Genomic DNA, 24,562 nt, shown 5'->3' with positions numbered 1-24,562 from the left:
GTTTCTTGGTTTTTATGATTATATCTTGTTATTGGTATAATTTTCCTGGTTTGGGGATTCCTGTACTATTGAGCTTTCTAAATCCCATATCTGATTATGAAAACTCCCTCTAAGCTTTTGCTCTTTCTTGGCTTTATGTATTTTCTCAAGTGAGATCTCTCTGCTAAAATTCATTTCCCTGCCAATCTCCAATTTGATGCATCATCCCGATCATGCTATATTATGTTTGGCAACATAATGTGATGTGACTCTGGCTGCCGATGACGGATGGGCTACCCGTCAGCAAACGGAACAGCACCCAATTTTCTAAAGAGCATTGTTACAGAAACAAACAGGATGGCCTTTAACTTGTATTGATTTATTTCTGAAGAATGAGCTCCTCTCTTACTTTTACAAGTGCTGTAATTAGAGGGTAGAATTACCTTTCTGGGGTGAGGGCTCAGCAAGCTTAACAGCAAGGGGGCTGTGGGGGAAGGGTGCAGGGAAAGGGCGGGGTGCAGGCAGCAGCCCCTGACACGGAAGTGGGCCAGATTTAGAGCAGGAAGCACTGAGGTTAAATACATTAAAAATTCCTTCCTTCTCTCCTTCCCTTCGTCCTTCCTTCTTTCCTCTCTTCCTTCTTTTCTTTCTGCTATACATCAATCTATCATCTTTCCTTTTTTTCTTATTTCTTTCTATCCTTCTACTTATCCATCTATTCATCCATCCATATATCCAACCATCATTCCTTCCTCTATTCTTTCCTCTTTCTTCTTCCCTTCCTGATCTCTATCCACTGATCCAGCCAGCCAGCCAGCCATTTATGCATTCATCTATCCATTTATCCATTCATCCATCCATCTATCCATTCATCCCTCCATCGATCTATCTATCCATCCATCCCTCCATCTATCCATCCATCCATCCAACCATTCATCCATCTATCATCCATCCATTTATCCACTTATCCATCCATATATCCATACATCCATTCATCTTGCCTTCCTACCATCCATCCACCATCTTTCCTTTCTTTCTTCCTTATTTCTTGCCGTCCTTCCACTTACCTATTCATCCATTCATCATCCATTCTTACATCCATCCATTCATCTATCCCTATATCCATTCATCCATCTCCCCTCCCTACCTTCCTCCCTCCCTCCCTCCTTCTCTTTTCCATTCAACATTTTTGAGGACCGTGCTTGGTGTGATGTAGAAGAGTGACTCTGAAAGACCAGGGTTCTAAGCCTTGCCCTGCTGTGTGATCTTGGAGAAATCAGTTCATCTCTCTAACACTAGATTTCCTCACCTCTCCCATCACTCTCCCCCTTGCTCGTTCCCCTCCAGCCACCCTGGAGCATTGCTCGTTTCCTCCTAGTCCAGGCACCCTACCACTTAGGGGGTGTTTGCATTCGTTTTCTTTCTGCCTAGAACCCTCTTCCTCCAGATAGCCTTGGGGTTCCCTCCCTCCCTCCTCCCTGTTCTCTGTTCAAATGCCTTCTCATCAGAGGCCTTCCCTGGCCACCCTCTCCAAAACAGCAGTTCCTGTCACTCTCCACCCCACAAAGTCCGTTCATTTTATCCTTAGCTGCTAGAACCATCTGGCATACTACGCGTATTACTTATTCAAGGACTATTTACCTATTTAGTGTCCGTTCAGCAAGACAGGGACAAGGGAGGGCCAATTTGAAGGTGCTTGTCATGGTCACTGCTGTGAACGGGGGCTCAATTCTGTTGGGACCTCTCAGAAATGTTCGCCCAAGGAGCAGAGTCCAGCTCCAGTGTCCCACTGCTGAGGCTTGACCTTGGACTGATGACTGACCCAGGGGTCGGGACTGCCACCCCCGGCAGAAAGCAAACACCTCACCATTTGTGCCTGGTGTGGGCCCTGTGGCCCGAGTCTAAGTTGCTTGGAACTGTCCACCCTGGCCGGGCACCCTTCTGTGGATGTGTCTATGGGAGCTTCCTTCCTGAGGCTCTGCGTTTGCAGGGAGAGAGAGCTGCCCGGAATCCCAGTCTCAGCCCTGTCCCTCACACACCATGACCTTGGGCAAGTCACTCACCCGCTCTGGGCCTCAATTTCCCCATCGATAAAATGGACAGGCTGGACCAGATCATGGTCTCCTACCTTTTCAAGTCCAAAGAGCCCTCATTTTAAAAAATCATTAAACCAATTGTATGGGCTCAGTGTTGGAAAGGTAAAAAGAAACAAACAAAACAAACAAACAAACCAAACAAGACAATGTAACAGAAAAGGAGACGAAGAACTCAAGAAAAAGGAAACCTCTATTGATATTTTGCTATTTTTGATATTCTGAGACATTTCTATGCATAAATCCTCCTGGCCCTCCTTCTCTCCCTCCCCCCACCCCTTCCCTCTCTCTCCCCTCCCCGTTATGTTCTGATTTCTCCTCCTCCCCCCCTTTCCCTCCCTTATCACCAACCTTCCACTAGAATGTAAGATCCACAAATGCAGGGATTTCTGTCTCTTTGGATCACTGCTGTATCTACAGATCTACCTTGCTGCCTGGCACATAAAAGGTGCCCAATAAACACCTGTGGTAGGAATGGATGGGTAATGACCATGGAAGCTGAGTTACCCTTTACTGGACACCGACCATGAGCCAGGCCCTGTGTAGGGCAGGGAGACTCAGGGATCAGTGGGACGGAGGGCCCTGCACTTGTGGGGCTCACAGCATCCTCGAGACTCTTCTGGGATGGCAGAGACTATTTGGAATTCCATCAACAAGCATTAGTGTAAATATTAGTGTAAAAGCTAATATCAAAACAAAATATGAAAGGACACAAGTTGAAAAAACACAGAGATGAGACAGAGCCTTAAAACAAGTGGAGGACGATGCAGAATTCCTGCAGGTCCCTAGCCAGATGTAGATCTAAATGGACCCTGTAGCCCAGGGGTCTCCCATTCACATATGACCCTGGAGGCAGAGGCGGCAAAAGCAGAATCCGGGGTCAGCTGGGGCACGGACACTAGAAGAGGGCACAGACACTTACAAAATGGCCTTGAAGTCAGGGGGAAGCTGGTGGACCGGTCAGGGCCAACTGGGACCAAAAGAGCAGGAGGCCCCTGCCTGAGTGGGGTGTGCATAGGGGTCCCGGGCAAAGCAGCAGCTGCAGGCAGTAGAGCCCAGCGCTTTGGCACATGGGCTTTGGAGTCAGACAGCCTCGTGTCCCAATCCTGGCTCGGCTCCACCATGCCCCCTGCGTGACCTTCAGCATGCTGCTGGGCCTCTCTAAACCTTAGTCTCTTCCTCTGAAGAACAGGGGTCCTTGCCTCTCCCTGCTGGCTGGCTGGGGATGGAGGGCTGACATGCTCTGATGAGCCTAAGATCTTAGCACAGGCCTTCCCAACACAGAAGGTTAGCTTGTACTATTCATTCACGTTAGTAAACACAGGCTGGAGTTACAGAAGAGGTGCCAGCACTGCTGAGAACAAATTCTCAGGTCGGGACTTGGCCAGGTTTCTTTTTGATGGCCTGAAGGCCACCGTTAGTGGCATCTCTTCCTATATTTCAAAGCACAGCCCTCTACAGGGGACAGGACCCTGCTACCATGAACACTCAGACAACCAGGCCCCACAACAGGGCCAGCTGACCCCAGGGAGCAAACTGTCCCGGAGGCTGTCCTATATAGTGACAGAGCAGGAGGCCAATAGCCTCGCGGAGTCCTGTGAAAAGACCAAATCACAGGATGCCATGTTGGCGTCCACAGGGAGCATACAAGCACATCGCGGAGGCTTGTTGTGTAGTCAGACTATGCAAAATGAAAAACTCAGGAATATTCCAAAGCAGAAATTAATCTCTGCTCAGAGCCTTGAACCTGACCTCCAGCCTGGGCAAAACTGTTTGATTCCCATTGTGGTGGCCTGGAAGGGAAGACATCTAAACACTTAGAGGCTGGAGGAGGGATGACGGCTGGGGAAACATGTCTGGAAGAGAGGCTACTCCATCATGCCCTTGGAATTTTCCCAAACAGTGGGTCTGAACAGTTTTCACACTCAGGATCAGGAGATACAAACCACAAAAAACCAGGACAGGTTTCTCGCACTACCCGAAACCTTCCGTAAGCCAAAACGGCGTAAAGCGAAGAAATAGTTACCTTAGGACACATCTTGCTCACTGATGCACAAAATAAATAGAGATAAAGCACAGATGCTCATGGACAGAGGTTCAAAGCTATGGTGGCCGGATGCTGAGATGCTCAGTGTGGATCCCAGGGAGGGAGCTCAGCGGTGCCACCCGCCCTGCTCGGGGCTCATCCTATCTCTACAACATTTCAGTGCAAAACAAATACTGAATGCAATTTTTGCTTTTCTCCCTTTTTCGTAAAAGCAAAACTCCTCTTGGAATTTCTTTCAGTTAGTGAAAACAGATACTAACGTAGGTGTTTCATAAAAGAGAAATGGCATAAAGCAAACTAAAAGCGGGAGATACCTGTATAAGTCGAAATGGGTTCCAATCCTAATGGGCCACCTAACGACTTTCCCATCTCCAGTAGGGACCGTAGCAGTCCCGTTCACAGGGCTGGTGGAGGAATTCATGAGGAAGTCCTTGTATAGCACCGGCTTTAGTCTCAATCAGTGGGAATTTCTGTTATCGCTCTCCCTGGATACATCTATTGACTGTGACACAAATCCTACCTCCTTACCCAGAAACTCCCACCCTTGAGCTCCGAGAGGCACTGCCCTGCACCCAGTGTGACTCTAAGCAGCAGGGCAGGATGGGATTTATCTTCTCCGTTTACAGACCGGGTGACGCGACCTGCCCTCCATCACCCACTGTATTAGTCTGCTAGCGCTGCTATACCAAAATACCACAGCGCGAGTGGCTTAAACAACAGAAATGTATTTTCTCACGGCTCTAGAGGCTGGAAGTCAACATCAAGTTGTCAGCAGGGCTGGTTTCTCCTGAGGCCTCTCTCCTTGGCTTGCAGACCTGGGCTCTGACTCTGTATCCTCACATGGCCTTGCCTCTGTGTGCACCCCTGCTGTCTCCCTGTCTTCCTAAAAGGACACCAGTCAGATTGGATTAGGGCCCCCCCTAAATGCCTTGTTTTAACTTAATCACCACTTTAAAGGTCCTGTCTCCAAATACAGTCGCATTCTGAGGTTATGGGGGTTAGGACTTCAACATATGAATTTTGAGAGGGACACAACTCAGTATATACACCCAGAGTGTAAGTGGTGAACAACGGGGGTGCCCTAGACCCGTGCCCTTTCCCTCCAGCTCTGCCCCCCACCCCAAGCCCTTTGCAAATCCTGTTCCAAAGCATTCAAGCCTTGGCTCACCCCAAACCTCCAGGATTTTCCATCCGGAGCCAACCTTCAGCATCTTTCAGTCTCCAGAGTTGCAGGCAATAACCTGCCTCAGCCACTGTGTGGAAATGCCAGCCAGATGCCTAAGTCCTTTCATCTCATGCACGAAAGGGATTTGCACTCAGGAAAAGTCCTCCGAGGAAGCTCGGTCTGCACACAGGTTCTTTGAAGCTGTTGTTTGGTTTTGGTTATTTATTTTTGCTTTGGTTCAGAGTCATCTTCCTTCAGACCGGAAGGGCTCCGATTCTGCTTGTCGCCATGCCGCTGGGTTTTTTCAAGCTAAGGAGACATTGTCACTCTGCCCTTCACCCCGCCCCCTCACCTCCCCCATCCCCTCTCCTTTCCTTTCTCTCTCCCTCGTTTCTTTTTTACAAGGAGCCTGGAATCACAAATATGTCGGGGTAGGACAATGTCTTCAGCAAAGGGGGGGAATATTGGGGTCACCTTTTATTAAGAACAAAGCTATTGAAATGACGCACTCGAACATCTTGCTATTAGAGACTTGAAAAGTATTTCCCTCATTAGTGTAAAAGGGAAGAAGGGAGCTAGCAATCTTGTTGATCAGCAGTGGCAATTTATTTTAAACTGTCCATTTTCTGGGTGTCAGAGGATGACTTTTATGTATAATCTTATTTCCAATTTCAACAAAGAACACTTCACTCATGTTCTGTGCGGATTTTTTTCTTCATAGACAATAACCGATTATAAAAGCGGTTCTCAGCCACCCCACCACCACCCTGCATCTCGCAGTGGTGTTGACATATGGAAATGAATCAAAATGTAATACGCATAATTACAAGCATTGTAAGCAGGGTACAATTAGTGTCTCTTCAAACCAATGTTGTAATCAAAAGACGCCCCTAAAACAGTCCAAAAAGTGAGAAGACTATCCGTGGGATGAGACCCAGATTGGAAGGAAGTTTCTTTCTTTTTTTTCCCCCTTCTTCTGCCGTGTATAGAGATGCAAGTTGCCTCGTATTCTCTTCCTTGGCGGGTGCAGAGAAATCAATTCTAGTTATTTTCTCCACCCATCGAGTTGAACACAGACAAGGAAACCTTGCTTTAAAAATAAACCCAGCCACATGGAAGGGGCTTATCTTTTCTGAAGCTTGTATTTGGAGGGTGTCTTTGAAGGTCACATATCCCTGGGGAGGTGTCAAGTGACAAGCTGGTCAACCAGGGTCCTTTGGGTACAATTTTGTCACCAGGATGCCTTCTGTTTAGTCTTTACAAGGCATTTTGTGGAGTTGTTGGTTTTTTAGGTGTTTTTATGGTTGTTGATATTTCATTTGGTTTTTAGATTGGATGCCTTGCCAATATTTAAAAATCAGGAGGGGTTTTGTCAAAGATATGATTTTCCCCTCCCCCTGAAAAATTATATGAGCTGTCCACATATGACCCACACCCTCACAGGACACTGTCCCCTGGTGCCCAGGACCTAGAGACAGGGCAGTGTCTCCTGTTTTCCGCATCCTCACCTTTGATCCTGTCCCAGGCCTGTAGGCACCTTATCCCCACCCCATCACTGAAGTAATGAGTCAGAGCAGCTCATTCACCCGCCATTTGCAAGAAAACCACCGTGTACCAGCCACTTTATCTTTGCTTCATCCACTGCCTTTTCTATTCTCTTCCATCCTGCTGAAGTGCACTTCCCACCCGCAAACTCCCATCATCCCCCTGCAAGCCTAGTTTTGGTGTCTCTGATGCCAGAACGTGTTTCCCGACCATGCTCACCCATCCCCCCAAACCACGTCAGTCACTCTTGACCTTGTTCATGGCTCCTCGCGTGAACTCTTCACACTGCTGTTAAATCCCACCTCGCCCTTCATCTGGGCATCTCTCCCTGGCCCAGAGCCCCTGGAAAGTGAGGTCCCTGCCTTTTCCATGGCTGCATCCCAAATGCCTAGCATAGAATCTGGCGCATAGGAGGTGTGAAGTCCTTGTTTGGATTTCTGAATGAATTATTCAAGGAATGCTGCCTCTTTGTTGTCTCTGAAGTGAGGCTGGCAGGAGAGAGAAGGGGAAAGGGATGATTACTGAGAACTTAACTATGTGTCTGCCCCTCGGCCCATGTTGCCTTATGAGAAGAAGAGAGACCGTTTCAAGCTTCCACCTCAATATTGCCCAGTTAGCAAGCTATTTACCCCTCAGAAAAGCAAGCCCTCATTATAAAATAAACTCTGATGCCAGTGGTTAAAACTCATACTGATATCAATGTGTACCCATAGGTATCAATACCAATTCCTACACCTACATATGCATCTATATCTATATCACTTATATCTACAATGTCTTCCATCTAGATATCATTTGAGCTTTGGGTTGCTCACAATAGCAAACATTTGGAAACCACTTAAAGATCCATCAACAGGGCACTAGTTCAACAACTGTGATGTATTCAAATACTGGAACGTGCTGAAACCATGACTGTAAGGATAGTCATCTACTGACGTGGACAAAGAATCTAGCTTGCCAGGGCTAGGTCACACCATGACCAGAGACAAGGGGGATGCACATTTGCAAACTGTTCTTCACCTAGAAATACAAACGTGCAGAGAGATGTTTAGAACCATTTTGGCCAAACATTGAGTAGATTTTCTAGACGGGAGGCTCTCTGCTGACTTTTGTTTATAAGTTTCCATTCTCCTTACATTTTAAAAATATTAATCGTGATTTTTTTCCCCAAAGCAATAATTGATTGTAAATGCATTGCTCAAGCATCTCCCTTCTCTCCTGTTTGACTGCCTGCACTTTCTGCCAGGCACCTTACTGTCCCGCCACCCACCTCCAGCATGTGATGGGCTGGATTTGGGCCAATTCTCTTCCATTTTAGCAAATTCACACTTGACTCTGTTCAAGTTTTCAGTTCCAGGGGTCAAGGCCCCTTTCTGAGCTGGATTTTGCAAATATTTGGTTCTGAAACACGGGCATCAAAAAGTTCTAAGGAGAAGGAGCCATAGAAAGGATCTAGATGAATCCGCCTTCTGTGCCGATGGGGAAACCGAGACCCGGGGTGTTGGAAAGAGCAGGAAGTCAGAAGCAGGCAGGCACTGGCGGGTCAGAACCCTCGCTCTGCCCCTTCCCGGCTATGTGACCTTGAGTCAGTTCTTTCACCTCTCTGTGCCTGCCTCCTCTTTCTCAACTATAAACCTGAAAAAATAATTGCAACCACGGTTAAGGGTCATTTCAAAGATTAAATGTGACAGTGACCAGACCTGAGATTTTGAAAATGGAGAAACATTAGCAGATTAGAACTATCAACGTGAACTTGAATCAATTTCCCCAACTATGGGGGAAAAAAAAAAAAAAAAATATATATATATATATATATATATATATATATATAGTAAAAATCATAGTCATCAGGATGCCAGGGATCCCGAGGGGATAAAGCCATCACAGGTACTCATGGATTTGAAGTCTCTACTGCTGGGCCGGAGAGTATACAGGTGTGTTCTCATGTTCCCTAGAGCCCACTCTCCCCTCACCAGTGACTTCAACTTCCTCACCCCTCCCAGCCCCGGGGCTTCTGGAGAGATCTGGGGACAATCGCAGAGGGTGTCCCTCTGGGGCTCACCACCCCGGCAAGTCATTTCTATTCAGCCCAGAGCCTTCTTTAAGCGAGGGGAGGTGGGAAGGGGAAGGCTGCAAAGAGAAGCAAAAATCAACTCCGGGTCAGCAGGGCAGCTGGCCCGGGGCCCAGTCGGGGAATCTCTTGGGAAGGGTCCCCACCCAGCCGGCTCTCCCACAATGCACCAGGTGCTTCTGCTGATAAGAATGGGCTGCTTGGCCCGGAGGCGCGTGACAGGACTAGAAGCGTGTCTAGTCTTGAGAGCCGTAAGAGGAAACTCCTGCTCCACGAAGTGCAGGCAGATAAGAGAGAAGCAGCCAAGGCCTGGGGCGTATTTTCCCCTCCAATTTTTGTTTTGTTTTGTTTCAGTTCCCTTCTTATTAAAGGAAAGAGAAAACCCGGCACCCACCCCACCGGCCAAGGATGAATGGTGACTTGTAGACGTTTAAAGAGGATGGTGAGAATGAACCTTGAGATTCCAACACTGAAATCCCAAGGGTGGTTTCACCTGGGGCGTGAGTTTATGGGAGATTTTTAGTTCTTCTTTACCCTTTGCTGAATTTTCCAAATACAGGCACACCTTGTTCTGCCGTGCTTCACAGATCCTGACTTTTTAAAAACTGAAGGTTTGTGGCAACCCTGCTTCAAGCAAGTCTATTGGCACCATTTTTCCAAAAGCATTATTTTAAATTAAAGTATGTACATTGGTTTTTAGACATAATGCTATGGCACACTTAATAGACTACTGTGTAGTGTAAACATAGCCTTTATATGCATTGGGAAACCAAAAATTTTGTGTGACTCGCATTATTGCAATGTTTGCTTTATTGTGGTGCTCTGGAACCGTACCCACAATATCTCCGAGGTCTGCCTGTGCTTTTGCCATGACCAAGCATCGTGTTTATAATCAGAAAAAATAAAAGTTGTTTTTGAATGCAAGTTTTGAATCTCATTTCACATTTGCTCCTAAGTACAGACGCTAAAGAGGGAAAGTGTATGTTTTCTGTGATCGAGGGACAAATGCGGTGTTGCTTATCAGGAGAACATGGGCAAGAAGAAGGTCATATGCCCCCCAATCTGCTGTTGGGGGATTGTTCTGGAAAAGAGTTTGACAGTTTCTTATAAAGTTAAAATACACTTAGCATATAATCCAGCAATCTCACTCTTGGGTATTTATTGTAGAGAAATGAAACTTATCTTCACATAAAAACCTATACATGGATGTTCATACCAGCTTCATTCCTAATACCCACAAACAGGAAATAACTTGGCCTTCAGTGGGTGAAGGGTTAAACAAACGATGGTACATCCTTTCAAAGGAATACTACTCAGCAATGAAAAGGAGCAAACTATTGATACATGTAACATCTTGGATGGATCTCAAGGGCATCGTGCTGAGTGAAAAAAAAGCCACTTCTGGAAGTTCATGTGCTATATATGATTCATCTGGAAGATGGAAACATTCAAAGATGAAGAAAAGAATGCTATATATGAATATTCTCATAGTGACACAGTTATAGCTCTAAAGAACAGATCGGGGGTTGCCAGGCATTAAGGGTGGGGTGGGGTGTGACCATTTGGGGGTTGCTTGAGGGAGTTTCTTTGTGGTGACGGATGCGCTCTATATCTTGTTCATGGTGACAAATACTCACATGTGATAGAATTTCATAGAACTATACACCCACCCCAAAAAGTTCCCATACAACTAGTGACATCCCAATCAGGGTGTATTCAAGTTAATAGCATTGTACTAATGTCATTTTCCTGGTCTTGATAATTTTACTATGGTTATGTAAAATATTATCATTGGACGAAACTGGGTGAAGTATTACTACTTTTGCAACTCCTTGTGAACAACTGTAAACCATTTTAAAATGAAACAGTATTAAAAACATCTGACTCATCTCTACTCTGATTTCTTTGTGTTGGTTTCATTCTTAGGCAAGACCTTACCTCATGGTAACAAAAAGGGTGCCAGCAGCTCCAAACCTATATCGTCCCAGTTTAGCAATTGTCACTGAAAGACCATCCCTTTCCCAATAGTCCCAGCTAACATCCTGCAATTGAGCCTCACTTCTGTCATATGTCAAATGCTCATCTCTGTCAATCGCTGCCACCAGAGGAATGGAATACATTGACTGGTCAGGCCTAAGCCATGGCCAGATTCCTGCTCTCCCATAGCAGGTACAGAACAGCACTCTCAGAAGCATATGGGGACTTCATTCTGGAATAAAATGTATAAATGTATCTTTAGCAGAAAGGAGGATTGGAAGCTCGGCTGGTAAAACCAATAGATGTCCAGCAGAGAGGAAAATAGCATCATTATAAGGATAAAATATTACATGAGACAGTGCATGTAAAACACATGGAAGGTGGTAGGTGCTTATTAGGAGATTAACAAAGAGGTTTCCTCTGCTTCCCCTGGTCACCGTTGCTGATGAGAAGAATCAGGTACATTGGAGAATTCAGCCCAGTTTGCCATTTGCACCAGCTCCAGCTGCATTTCAGACAAGTGTCCAGCAGCACATGGCTGACTTTCTTACAGAGAGCTCCGCAATCCTGAGCCCCTTTCTACTGGTCCCAACTGGACCTGATGTCTTTCCTACCAGACTGCCTGCTCAGAGAGTCTGAATCTTACTTTCCTCTAAAAATAAGAGCCAGTCAGCATTAGTGGCATCGTGCCAGGCACGGTGCTAGACATCCTTCATTATAGTTGTCACCCTAACCCAGAGCAGATGGCATTGCTCCATTTTGCAGATGGACAAACTGAGTTTCAAGGGGGCCAGCACATAGTTTGGAAGTGGCAGAGGCAGATCTCAAACCCAAAGGCTCCAAATGCCATTTACTTTGGGCAGAGGAAACCCCTCATTGTCCCCAAGATTTCAGCAGTGAAATTCAACCGGCAGAGCTGACCTACGTGTGGAGCTCCTGTCCGCCGGCTCCCCAGCACCCCTGCTTCCCGTGCTAATGGGCTGCTGTGTCTCTCTCTTTTTATGATGCTGACCTACTGGAGGCCAGGGCACTGATATCCCTGTAAACCAAGCCCTCGATGGAGCAATTAGCGGCACAACTGCTTCCTCTGCTCCGCTTTCACCAGAGCCCAGAAACAACATTTCACCCTGCATGCTACACGCTATGCCAGGGCAGGGCACCCATTCTGCTAGAGCCAAGGAACCCTTGTCTTGCCCAAGACATTATTAAAATAAAATCCACGTTTATTCTGTCCAGCCACCTTGTGGAATGCAAGTCAAGAAGCATCTTTTTGGTTAAGGGTTGGGGACCAAGGAAGTCCCCTAAGCACTCTGTTCCCTCTCCACCTAATCTCTCCCCTTTCAATTCATACACACAGGTGCACACACAGACACACACATACACAAACACACTCATGTATGCCTGTTGACTATTTTGTTCCTCTTAATTGAAGTGATACGAAAAAGCTTCTTTTGCTTATCTTCATCTTTTCCATTTTTTTCTTGGGAAGGGTGGTTGCTATTGGCTTATTCTCTGTATGTGTGAACGTGTGTGTGTGTGTGTGTGTGTGTGTGTGTGTGTGTGTGTTTCCTGGTCATTTTTTTTCCCCAACTGCATCTCCACAATGAGTCAAAATTCAAACACATTTGGAAAATAAATAGTTCCAGCATCGCATTTGTTAAAGCCAAAGCCTGTTGTCAAGGGCAGTTTGGCTGTCGGGTACCCCGTGCAGGTCTCGAGAGAAAAAGAATAACTCACCTGGCCAGGTTCTTGGGCTGAGCTGGGAGCATGCATTCCACAGCTCCCTCCAATGCACAGATTTCCTGGGGTCTTTGTTTCCTATTGTGATTGGAGTTGGACACACAGAAGGGCTGACATATTTAGTCAAAACCGCCGTGCTTGGTGACTTCTGATCATTTTAAGAAAATGTCCAGAGCTAGGGTTTACTGAGGCCCTCCTTTGTGCCAGCAACAGTGTGAGAGCTGGATCCACATTGGACCAAGTTTTCGAGGTGTGATTTACCCAGCAAGAAGAAGGGTGAGAATTACATGTACAATGGGCTCTTAGTATTAATGATAATAATAGCTAGCATTTATTTGCATACTGTATCCTAAGCAGGTTACAAACCATTACGTAGTATTAATATTTTGGAGATTAATATTACATTTTAGTAATAATGTTTTTTTTAATGAAAAGTATTTCAAACATACAGGCAAGAATACAGAAAATATAATAAACACTAGCTTTTAAAAATCTTAACTGCATGCTCTATTTGCTCCAGATCTTTTTCTACTGGAACAAGACGTCACAGCTGTAGCTGAGGTCCCCGTGCACCTACCCTGATCCCAGTTTTTTCTTCTACTTTCCAACCAGGAGCTTATATTTGGAGTTTACTATGTCAATAATTTTTAAAATGTTTATTACACAATTATGTATCCATAAACATTATATTTTGTTGTTCATGCAGGTTTTGAAACTTTACATAATTGGTATCTAGCTGTACATCTCATTCTGTATTTTGCTGCTTTCTTCCCACTTAACATAGATTATCACATTAAATCCTCACAACGGCCTTAAGAGGTTGGCACCATTTTACAGACAAGGAAGGGGAGGAACAGAGGAGATAAAACCCTTACACTAACATTTCCTTATGCTAAATATGGGTCTAAACTATGACTTGGTAGTTCCACTCCTAAGTGTAGACCCCTAAAAAACACGTATTTAGGGACGCCAAAGACGTGCACAAGAATGTTCATAGGATCTTTATTTGTAAGAGCTAAATATTAGAAATAACCCATATGTCCATCAACAGAAGAATGGATCAACACACTGTGGTGAAGTCACACCATAGAATATTTTACATCAATGAGAAAGAATGGGCTTGTGCAGCCGCAGCATCGTGGATGCATCTCAGGCATGATGCTGAGTGAAAGAAGCCAGACGCAAAGGAATGGACTGCGTGGTTCCACCCGTATGAAGTTCAGAAGCAGAGCTATGTGATGCCAATAGAGCAGTGATTACTTCTGGGGACGGAGGGCAGGGTTGACTGGGAGGGCCAAGGGCAGGGGCTGCTGGGTTGCTGAAAGTGCTCTAGAACCTGATCTTGGGGGTGGTTACACAGGGTAGGAGGACGTAAAAACTCTTCAGGCTTTGCATTTAGATTTATGTATTGTACCACATGTGCACTACACCTTGATGATGATGGTGGTGATACTGATGATGGTGATGATGAAGAGGAGGAGGAGGATGTAGATGGTGGTGACGATGACGACAATGATGATAAATCACGTGTGTGGAGTCATACAGGTCATCTGCGGCAGAGCCATTTTAAACCCAGACAGTCAGACTTCTGACTCTGCACTTGACCACGACTCTGGATATTTATGAAGCGAAGGTAGAAGAGCAGATAAAGTTACCTGCCCAAGTTCACGCGGTAATCACATAGAAAAGGTAGGACTTGACCCTGGTTCTGTCTGACTCCCACATTCGTACCTCTTTTCTTTGCCTCTGACCCCTGCCAGGGACAGAGCCAGGGTTCTCTGGGTACCCCATTCTCTGTCAGCGTGCAGAGGACTCAGTTTTCCACTCTTTGTGTAACTCATTTACAGAACGTGTCCACACACAGTTCACAGATGGAGAAACGGAGGCTCAGTCATGCACCCCCAGATGACCAGATTCCCAGGTTCCCGTGAGGCCCCATGGACAGAGCGTGAAGCCTGGGGTCAGTCAGATCAGATACTGCTGAGAATCCCAGGCCAGCCATCACTGTGTGCCTCGGTGTTCCCATCTGCCAAGTGGACATGCAATCCCGGCTCCGCAGGGCAAGGTGAGTATGAAACGAGGCAGTGCCCGAAGAGCGTGCACACCGTCAGCCACCCGTCTCTCTTCCTGACTCCTTGGCTTCCCCGGCCGTTCGGGCTTTCTTGTTCATCGCTTGGTTGACCTCTCAGCCTTCTTGCAGCTTTAAGATTCTATGATTTATGGCATTTTATGCAAATGTCGATTAAGCACTCAGCTCTGCACACTGCAGAGAAAAAGGAGGAGGGGAGTGGGCTGGCACGGTCCCTAATTCCAAATGGGTAACAATAATGTTGACAGGGGAAGTGACAAGTGACAGGTCAGCTGTCCCCTCTTCTCTTGAAACACCCAGGGGACCACACTTCGCTCCTGCATTTGGTTCATGCAGGATATGAAAGGGATGGCCCAGCCTGGGACGGGTTGGGTCCCCGATAGGAATTAGCACAGGGGGCCTGGGCATTGGGGAGTCATCCCCCAGGATGGGTACCCCTTTGCAGCAGGCCTTTATTGAATGTTCTACTCCGTAGTGCCCTATAAAACCAAGAGGGAAAAACAAAAGCCTTCACTTCACAGAGCTACATAAAATAACCTTAAAACGAGCATCCATAAATGTGGAGCTAGTAATTATTTGCATCTAGTTAACCACGCAACAAAATGGAATAAACGCAGCTCCATTAACCTTATTTTAAAAGCACTTTTTGGTGATTCATGTTTATTACATGGTTAACATTTAAGAGAGTGGACGCCCACCGCCGTTTCTGCTTTGGAACCCTGTACGGAAGAAAACACGCCACTTGTGGGAAAGGGAAGTACAACAGATCCAGCAGAAACATTTCTACTTTCCCAACCCCTGCCCCTAAGAGACCTTCCTCGTCCAGTCCCTCGTTCAGTTTACAAGTATGTTTTGAGCATCTGCTATGTCACCAGTACTTGGTGAGGTACTGGGGCTACAGCAGTGGGCAAAAGGGCCACCAGCCTCAGGGAGCTGATGTTCCCACGCGGCAAGACCTGGGAAAGCAAATCACTTCTACTGTGAAGCGATTTGGGGCCCTGACCGAAATCTCTACCCAGCGACTTCCAAACTATAAATCCCCATCCTCATCCCACTTTTACTCCTGGCTTTTAGCAACCATGGAAGACAGCCATCTGAATCTACTAATGCCATGATGGCTGCAAAACGCTGGTTTTGTAACTCCATTATTTCTCCGCATGTATTAGTTGGTTGCCTACTGCAGAGCAGATCTGTGTCTTCTCTTCTGTGCATCTATTTATTATCAGAATGGCTTCTTACTTTAGTCAGTGGTCTGTAATCCATGACTGAGGTCACACACACACAACCACACAAAAAGACTCAGAAACTGTTCTAGAAGAAATATCTGGACGTCCAGAAGCAACTCAAGAAACATGTTATCTAAATAATCCTGGATTGGCTCTAGCCCTGGAGATGAGGATGGGGAAATAGTTGTAAAGGGCTTATTGGGACAATTGGTGGGATTTGAATGGGACTGTGGTACAGGCTAACACATGACAGCAATGGTAAATGGCCTGAATTTGATAATTGTGCTGTGGTTATGTACGAGATTGTTCTTATATTTAGGAAATACACTCTGAAATATTTAACAGTTGGGTGACCAACAGCCTCAGTTTGCTCACGACTCTAAGGGGTCCCAGGGTGTGGGACTTTCAGTGCTAGAGCTAGGAAAATCCCAGGCAAACCAGGAGATTTTGTCATTCTAGAGAAGGGAATCAGCACTCAACTTACATCATATGGTTCAGAAAAAAACTATTTATATATATTGTATATAAGTATATATGTATGATATATACCATGTGTTATATATTACTATTGACTATATATTTAATACTATACTAACATATATATTCATTATATACATATGTCTAATACATAATACATTATTTATATTAATATATTAGCATAAGTACATAATTATGTATTAATATATTAGTAGTATACTAATACATATATTAATAAATGTATCTAATACTTCATATATCTATAGTATATCTATAATATACCTATAGTATATGTAGTATAGTATATATAGAGATATATATAATCTACTTTTATGTATCTAATCTATTACGTATCTAATTAATATATACACATATATATTTAAATTTAGTGAGAAAATCAAGAAATGTGACAATTGGTAAACGTTTACAATTGGTGAAGCTGGTGAAAAGTAAACAGAACTCCTTTGTACTTTTATTAGTTTCCTGGGGAGCACTTTGCTATAACAAAGTACCCAAAACAGAGTGGCTGAGAACAACAGGAATTTCCTGTCTCACAGCTCTGGAGGCTAGAAGTCTGAGACAAGGGGTCGGCAGAGCCCTGCTTCCTCTGTACCCTATAGGGGAGGATCTTTCCTTGCCTCTTGCAGGTTCTAGAATCCCCAGATGTTCACTGGCATCACCCCGACCTTCCCATGGCCTTCTCCCTGTGTCTCTTCCCTCTGTGCATGGCTGTCTCTGTGGCCACATTTCCCTTTTCTATAAGGACACAGTCATGTTGGATTAGGATCCACCCTAACGACCTTATTTTAACTTGACTCCTTCTGTAAAGACCCTGTTTCTAAACAAGGTTACATTCTGAGGTATTGGGGTTTAGCACTTCAATACCTCTTTTTTTTGGTGGAGGGAACACAATTCAACCCGTAACAGTACTATTCTAGCAACTTTTCTATAAGTGTGAAGTTATTTCAACACAGAAAGTTATAAAAGTCATACAAATTGGACGATGCCATTCACCCTCTGTGGACCCTCAGCAGAGTCCCCCTGCCCACAGGGTGGGCGTCTACAAGCCCTGTGGGCTCTGAACTGTATCAGGCAGGACCCCAGTTTGGCTCACTTCAGGAGACTTTGATAAAGAAACTATTTCCAAGGGTGGAAGAAAGTCCACAAGGACCACTCCACGCCTGGAAGGGACCTGGGGAGGGGGCCGGCCGGAGGCTCCTCTTCAGGTGTTCAGATAACACCTTGCTTATGGTGTCCCTGCAGCGGGGGAGCTGCAGGAGTCAATACCCCACCCCAGTTTCCTCCAACCCTTCCATCTACTACTGTCTCCCCATAGCCTGATGAACCTGAAGCCATGGATGCTGTCAAAGCCACAGGGTCACTGCCCTGGGCACCGAACACGGTGGAGCAGGGTGGTGAAGGGGCAGGGGTCATGGAAGGTGCTGCACTGAAGCCACACCTGCCTCCTTGGGGACCCTCACTCTGGCTCCCTCCTTCACTTAGCCCTCCAGGCTTGTGGGCAATGACACCTGCACTTCCTCGGCCCCCTGGGTTCTCCCACTCTGTCCCCATCTCCTACCTTGGCCTCTACTCATAGCAACCTACATCGCTCATCTGTGACCTTGATCAAAAGCGAGCTTTAGGGAAGCAACATAAGTGTCCATCAACAGAGGAATGGATGAAGAAGATGTGGTATGTATACAATGGAATACTACTCAGCGGTAAAAAAAACCCAAAAAAACCCATGAAATGATGCCACTTGTGGCAACATGGATGGACCTACAGGTTATCATACTAAGTGAAGTAAGTCAGACAGAGAAAGACAAATATCATATGACATCCCTGATATGTGGAATGTAAAAAATGATACAGATGAACTTATTTACAAAACAGAAAGAGACTCACAGACACAGAAAACAAACCTGTGGTTACCAAAGGGGAAAGGGAAGGGGAGGGATAAATTAGGAGTTTGGGATTAGCAGATACAAGCTACTATTTATAAAATAGATAAACAACAAGGTCCTAGTGTATAGCACAGGGAACTATATTCAATATCTTGTAATAAACTACAATGGAAAAGAATCTGAAAAAGAATATATATTTATATAACTGTATCACTTTGCTGTATACCTGAAACTAACACAATATTGTAAATCAACTATACTTCAATTAAAAAATGAAAAACAAATTTTTTAAAAAGTAAAATTTGTCATCATATGATCACCAGCTCCATGCTGTGTCCCTGTCCCGAGGGTAAGCCCCACAAGGGCCAGGACCATTGTGTCTGCTTTGTTCCCTGCTGCAACCTCTTCAGACCTGGTCTGGCACATAATAGATGTGTGATAAAGTTATTGAATGACAAACAGAATGAGGGGCTGGGGTGGAAGGAGGAGACTGTGAAGTTACCCAAAGAAAATGGCAGAATGGGGTCAACAACCAGGTTCCCTGATGCCCAGCTCAGTGCCTGCAGCCGTCCCCCAACCCATGTTAGTCATCTTCTAGAAGAGCTACTTTGGGGGCCCTTTAAAAGGCACTCTCTGCAAACCTTGTCAAACGATTCAATAGCAACTGCTCAGAAGGAAACATGTTGTTGCTGTTTTCTTTTATAAGGTGAAGTGTTTATAGAGATAAACTCAAGCTCAATTTGAATATCTCCAGAGAGAAGAAGCCAGAACCTTCTCGGGGAGGGAAATGGAGAGTGAAGGTTGCTATGTAGGTGAATTGGGAAATACATATGAGAGGCAGGCAGAGAAAGTCTTTAACCGAGGGATATTTCGTATTTGTAAGTATGCAGACGCTCAAATTCTCACTCCTTTTTGTCTATGGAGTTAGATATGTACATGTCAGCAAAAACTAGCCAATCCATGTAAGATGCATAGTGTAACCATGGCTCTTAATCTTTAATGCATAATTTAGAATGCTGATTCTGTGGCTGGAAGTGTGGATGGAGCCAGATGATGTAGGGCTGTGAAGACCATTCAGAAAACTCCCAAGCAGAAGTTGGAAGGAGGCTTGGTTGCAATGTTCTAGAGTCTTGCTACTCAAAGTGTGGTGTGCGTACCCACAGCATAAGCATCCCAGTGAGGCTGGTTAGAAATTCAGATCCTAGGACCCTCGGATACATGGAATCAGCATCTTCTCTCCGCCAGGACCCCCAGGTGATTGGTGTGCATATTAAAGTTTAAGAGTGCTGGTCCATAGGATATTAACACATCAACCAAGAAGGACTTTAAAGGAACTTTATAGCTCTTGAGATCTCTGATTTTACACTCCTGTCTCTTCTTATTTAACATTTCCCTGGAATAATTGTCTTTAAAAAACCACCATGAGGGTACAACAAGGCAGCCCCATTCCCAGACACACTGGGTTAAATAATCCAGCACAGGTGGCTAAAATAAGATCACTTTACAGTCATTGCCCTGGCAAAGCAGAAAAAAACAATTCAGACTGTATTCCATAATAACCACTAACCTGGTTGAGGAGGGAAGAGCTACTGCCCTAGAGAACACTCACTAATAATGAAGAAGAAATCATGCAAAATGAGTAAACCACTATTCAGCCACCTCCCAGTGAAATAACGGATTCAGGCAACATTATTATTTGGTGTTAAAATCATTAGGCGTATGGTTGAGGGAGATTTGGACCCCTGTACACATGCCATTTTATCGTCTCAAGGGGAAACACATACGTGCGCGGTGGAGATGACACTCATCATCCCAACCCAGGGCCAGTTTCATTTTACATCACAAAAAAAGGGTCATGCAGAAATCACTGTTCTCCTGAGGCTATAAGAAGAATGCAGTACTCCCGGTGAAAGGCTCTAGTCATAAGAAGTTACCATGAATCCATTCAGCCTTTAGAACCAATGTCTGGTCTGTGAAATACAGGGGATAGGGCAACAAGACAAATGAAACCACAGAGAAGCACCAGATTAACCCAGAAGGAGGGGCATTCTGCAGAAGGAACTCAAAGGGAGGCTTGGGGGAAAGAAGGGGGATTTGGATGTAGACTAGTTATTAGATAAGAGTTCATGGCAATGTGGGGATGGGTAACTAAAAATGCAGGTTACAAAGCCTGACAGCTGGTATGATTACATTTTAGTAAAAGATAGATCAATGGATGGATAGATAGATAGACAGATAAATAGACAGATAAGATGGATGGATGGATAGATTAGATAGGTAGATATAGATAGATAGATGGATGATAGATAAGATGGATGGACAGATAGACAGACATAGATAGATAAAGATGGATGGATAGATTAGACAGATAGATAGATCAGATGGATACACACATACATACATACTAAGGTATTAACAAAGGCAATCCCTGGAAAGTAGGAACATGATGTTTTTATCTTATTTTTTGCTTATCTCTTTTCTCTAACCCTCACGATGCCTATTTACTGTTTTTATAGTAGAACGTGTGCGCAGACGTGCTGATGGCATTTAATTCCCGGCATTTGCAAATAGTCACTTAGTCATTCACTCACTTATTCATTCATTCATTCACCCAGGCACAATAGTTCGAGTTAGCTATGATATCATAGGTCTAGGGATGGGGTCTCACTTACCAAGATAAATGACTCCCATCTCTGCCCTTCTGGTCCTATTCTGGTCAAGGATACAGATATGTGGTTATGAAGCTGATACATACTTGAGGGTATGATGAGCATGGAAGTAGTGAGATGTACTGACTATGGAGGATGGGACCTATTCCATGGATGCCAGGAAGGGAAGGTGGGGTGGGGATGGGGTGGGAGATGACATTACAGAGCTTAACCTGACCTTTGCCTCTCTCTCTTACCTCCATTATTCTGACCTTTGAATTTCTGAAGTGCACCAAATTCCTTCCTACCTCAGGACCTTTGCACATGCTATTCTCTGGGTGTGAAATGCTCAGAACTATACTCAAATAAACACACACACACACACACACACACACACACACACGTATATACCATATACATGCACACACTTTATTTCTACCAATTTTACACCTACTCATCTTCCAGCTCTCAAATTTAATCACTTCCTGTGGAGTTCACTCCTTAACTCCTCAAGCCAAGCCTCCTATCATTTATGCCCACAGAACCTATTCTTCAGCATTTTGTAGGATAGTCTATTAATCTATCTATCTATTTTGTAATTCATTGCTCAAAGTCATGAAAACAATCCCACGCCTTGTTCATTTCCATAACCCTACATCTTAGGACAGAGCCTAGCACAGAGCAATTTTTCAATAAATATTTGCTACCTACTGAAAGAACAAACTGTTTTAACAGTGTGCTTCTGGAAAAGTTCATACCCCTGTTTTTGTTTCTTTAGTCCATTCCGATTAAAACAGGAATAACAGCACCTGCTGGCATTTATGGAGGACCTGCCATGTGCCTGGATCACTGCTAACAATTATACACCCATTATCTTGGGGAATATCGTCAGCAACCTGTGAGGTAAGTTATAGTAATATACCCATTTCACAGGGGAGAAAATGGAGGCATTTATAGGAAAGTCTCAATTTCTTATAAACTGGGGGGCTCTTTGCAACTCAGCTCATCTCTGTAAACTTCAGTTACTTAAAGCGATGGGTTTAGTAGCCCATACAGATGCATACATACATATCCGTGGATCAGAGACACAGCCCATCTCTGAGACATCCATGTCTGTGAAACAGGATAATGCCAACAGTTTCATGGTCATTAAGTTGGCTAGTTGTGCCTGGTACCTAGTGAGCACTCAGGACACACTTGGATGAGGGCTCCCCTGCGCTTTTAACTTTCAAAGCAGAATCCCTGGCAGACGGCCATGCTTTGAAATTCCATGGTGCAATAACCATGAATCACCCCAAAGTTTCCAGGACACAAGCTAGTTAGCTTCTTCTGCCCAGCCTTGTTGTGCAGGGAGACAGGGAGACAGGGAGACAGGGAGACAGGGAGACCTTGGACACGGTCACCAACTCAGGGATCTTGGCTTGAGACAAGAGCCCAGAGCTGAAGGGCCCTCCTGCCGACCTTGCTGAAAAGACCAGTAAATTCAGCAGCCAGTGTGTCTGGCCTTCCCTCTTGCTTCCTCTAAATCTCCCTCTAAGTGGCAGGACTCTGGCCCGGCTGTCCTGTCTGGGCACATTTCCTTCATGTCAGAGGAGAGTGGTGCCAGTGGCCTCCAAGGGGTTGGCGGAGACCTCGTTTTTCCCACACAGCAGTCCTCTCAGGAGCGGCTTCTTTGCTGCCTGATTCAGCTTTGCTCAGATACAAGCTGCAAACACTGGGGGCCTGGAGGGGACCTGACAGTTTCCCACTTTCTAAGTTGCTTCCTCTGTCTTAACTCAGAGTTTCAGGAAAGTCCCTGGGGATAATGTTCCAGGTGCCCAGCTTTCCCTGGGGCCTCAGGGAATCAGTCTGCAAAGGAGCAGATGGGGAGGTCTGGTGGCCCTGGGTCACAACTAAGGCCAGGACGCCTTGCACAAGTCCTGCCACCCTCCAGCCTCAGTTTCCTTGTCTTTACATTGGGAGAGCAACAATGTCCATCTCACTGGGTGTTGTGAGGATCAAATGATTCATGAGTTCTTGCCATAATAAGTAGTGAGTGCCTACTGTATACCACACACTGTGATTTCATATCTGACATATATCATTTTGTTCTCACAACCAATGTGGAAAATCAGGGTTTTTTACCCCTCTTTATTGAAAAGTTGTAACTAAAGCTCAGAGAGGTCACGTACCCTGGCGGAGATCACAGAGCAGAGCTGGGATTCAAACTCAGGCCTGTCTAACCCCAGAGACTGAGTTTTACATGCTGTGAACCACCTAAGCCCTGCTCCCAGCTACTCCCTGCTCTAATCCTTTCTGCAGAGTGCTGTAGGCTGTGCACTGTTACACACATGATGAGAATCACGATGGTAATTGTTCACGTTTATTGAGACCTGACCATGATGTTACATGGATTACTTCCTTTACATCTTTTAGTTATGGCCTTTATTTTGATGATTTTAGGTTGGCCTGCACCAGAAAATGAAGCATTTTCAAAACTGACAAAAGACTCTGATCTTCAGCCCATAGGGAGCCATAGCAGGTTTGCACACGAGACCCTGATGTGATCTGATTGGCTGTGCTGGGGACGGCTCTAGCTGCCAAGATGAAAATGGATGAGAGAGAGACAGCCTGGAGGCAGGGAGGCCAGTGTGGAGGCTGGAGCAATAGGAAAGGATGGAGACCAAATGTGACCCTTTGTTCCTTCTCTCTTCCCAGGATATGGGGTGTCCCAGAGAGGCCTGGTTGTTCCTGTAGCAGCACCTCAGCCCGCAGCGACCCTCTTCTGTCAGCCAGCTTATCCTAGCTCAGATCACAACCCACAGGTCCCCAGGCTTAGAGCATTCTGCCAAGGTGGGTCAGAAGAAACTCTGCTTCGGTTGGCCCATGGGATTTGTAGGGTGTATCATCCTGAAGCACAGAACCTAGCAGCTGGGGTGAGGGGGAATGTGGGCCCAAGGAGAGAGAGCCGTGGGTCAAGTCGGTGCCCCCAGGGAACATTAGGGGACACGTTTTGGTTGTTACAAATCTGGGGGTGGCGGATGCTACCGGCATCTAGTGGGCAGAGGCTAGGGATGTTAAACATCTTATAGTGCACCGGACAGCCCCCCCGCCGGCCCCGACAAAGAATGATCCAGCCCAAATGTCATTCGTGCTAAGGTTGAGAAGCCCAGGTCTAAGGCCGGGCTCCCCTCACTGGGCTGTGGAGTGGGGCCTGGGTCCACAGGGCTCAGCCTGTCTGTGCCGGGAGCACGGCCAACCTCAGCAGCGGAGACACTCATGGCCAAGCCTGCCCACTTTCCCTGCTAGACGGCTTCTCTGCCCTGAGCAGGGGCAGAGGTGCCCCCATCTCTGAACAGACTCCCCCCGCACTGTACCATCGTCCCTGGGTGTTTATCTCCCAGACAGCCTCAGTCCCACCAGGAGCAATCGGCTCCCAGCGTCGATCACGCTGCTCCGGGCTGGGTGCCCGCGTGGAGCCCGCTGACTCGTCACTGTGCTATTGGGACTGCGGCTGTCCCCTCTCTTGCCCCTGCCTCCTCAAGCTCGCTGGGGTGGTCCATGGCGGCTGAACCAGCAGTAACTATTCCTCCCAACTGCTGGGAAGCTGCCAGCAGCAGCA

The 24,562-nt window shown here is 45.8% G+C and overlaps 1 long non-coding RNA gene across 6 annotated transcripts in view; it reads right to left on the bottom strand.

The window, feature by feature from the left end:
* LOC309611136 overlaps positions 1 to 24,562 on the bottom strand; it is a 357,456-nt gene that overhangs the window by 94,231 nt on the left and 238,663 nt on the right. Inside the window, exon 7 of one of the 6 annotated variants that reach the window (XR_014234341.1) lies at positions 8,662 to 15,185. The exons of the other annotated variants lie outside the window; for them this stretch is intronic. This is a non-coding gene — a long non-coding RNA (uncharacterized lncRNA). Of the gene's footprint in view, positions 1 to 8,661; positions 15,186 to 24,562 lie in introns of those variants that run through there. 6 annotated transcript variants of the gene reach the window in all.

This window comes from Balaenoptera borealis (assembly GCF_965194805.1).
Source record: "Balaenoptera borealis genome assembly, chromosome: 14".
Lineage (NCBI taxonomy): Eukaryota > Metazoa > Chordata > Mammalia > Artiodactyla > Balaenopteridae > Balaenoptera > Balaenoptera borealis.
This window is presented reverse-complemented; position numbering and strand designations above follow the sequence as displayed.